At 30.2% G+C, this 1,337-nt stretch overlaps 1 long non-coding RNA gene across 1 annotated transcript; it reads right to left on the reverse strand.

Annotated features, from left to right (window-relative positions):
* On the reverse strand, window positions 1-518 carry LOC116341503. The gene is made up of 3 exons (XR_004201171.1): window positions 378-518; window positions 171-290; window positions 1-43 (listed from the first exon to the last, which is right to left on the reverse strand). It is a non-coding gene; the product is annotated as an uncharacterized LOC116341503 (long non-coding RNA).
* Between the last annotated feature and the right edge of the window lie 819 nt (window positions 519-1,337).

Below are 1,337 nucleotides of genomic sequence, written 5' to 3' on the forward strand. Positions count from 1 at the left end.
TCACCAAGAAACGTAGAACCAGATCTCCATGTCGATATAATGACTAGGAAGAAAAAAGAGCGTAAAGTTATCAACAAAAGCTTTAAATGAACAAGTTTTATGTCACCAGGTAAAATGGATTGTTGAAAGAAATCGTGAATTAGCACTGACATTATTCAATTCAAACTCACTATTATGAATTTGCTGTCCATTAGTTTCTGGCGTTAGAGAAGAAAGACCAATCATTTCTTGGGTATAATTGAAATCCTTCATTTCTGCTGCAATTTCCTGTCGTTGTTCATTGAGAATATCTACAATTTTTACAATTGCATTAATTGAATTGAATTGTCTTCTTGAGATGTTAGCCTGAGAAATTATTGTTTGTTTAAGTACCTCACCTGGTATTGAATAGAAAAACCTCGATTTTCGTATAAAGGCATAGAGAAACAGAATACATAAAAAAATGGTAACACTTTGTGATGGCTTCTTTGACTTCAATCGCCGTTTCAATCGGTTTGATAGGAACATTTTATATTGAAATTTTTACAATTTTTCCACGTTTTGGAATTTATCCACTTTGCACAAATGTCATACACAAACTATTCAATTATCTCACTCAAGATTTATTGATTAAAACAAGTTTATTTTATTTAAAATACAGAGATTTGTATGAAATAGATCATTTATGCGACTAATAATTTAAGTAAAGAGAACTACTCTCGATCATCACTTTATTGATAATGTCCATTCATTCCATTTCAATATTGTTTTCAACTATGTGTTTTTATTTTACTTTTGTTAGTCGTCGTTAGTCGTCGATTTACTGACGCCCTACTTATATCACAAAAATAGGCAAATAAACTAATCGTACAGTTACACAGTGCTCATAAAACTATTTCACATGTGAATCTAATAATTCAATTTGTAATTTTAGTGAGTTTTCAAGTTTGTAAATACAGACATGTAGCGTAATTATTTGGATTATTTACATTCTTTGCTATTTGGATATTATTATTTATTAAATATTCACTTCACAATGTGAAGTTCACATAAACCCCTTGAAAAAATGATTTAAATTTCAGCGATTAAAACTTCTTCAAAATGTTTTTACAATAATAATTTTTATACAACTAAATGTGGGGAAGTTAAATAAATTTGATAAAATAGTTTCATTCGCCACTTTGGTACTCGTATTTTGTGGTTGAGGCCATGTTGCTGGCAAAAGGAAATTGTAGTAAGGGACTGAAAGTTGTTCCATTGAAAATGTCATTGTTCTCAGCCATTTTATATCCCCACACTGAGATTGCTTCACTACACTGCTTCTGAATTTGGTCAATTTCATTCCAACTTAAATCTTG

This window comes from Contarinia nasturtii, unplaced genomic scaffold (assembly GCF_009176525.2).
Source record: "Contarinia nasturtii isolate CC-2019 unplaced genomic scaffold, AAFC_CNas_1.1 Cnas_scaffold_719, whole genome shotgun sequence".
In the NCBI taxonomy this organism is placed as follows: domain Eukaryota; kingdom Metazoa; phylum Arthropoda; class Insecta; order Diptera; family Cecidomyiidae; genus Contarinia; species Contarinia nasturtii.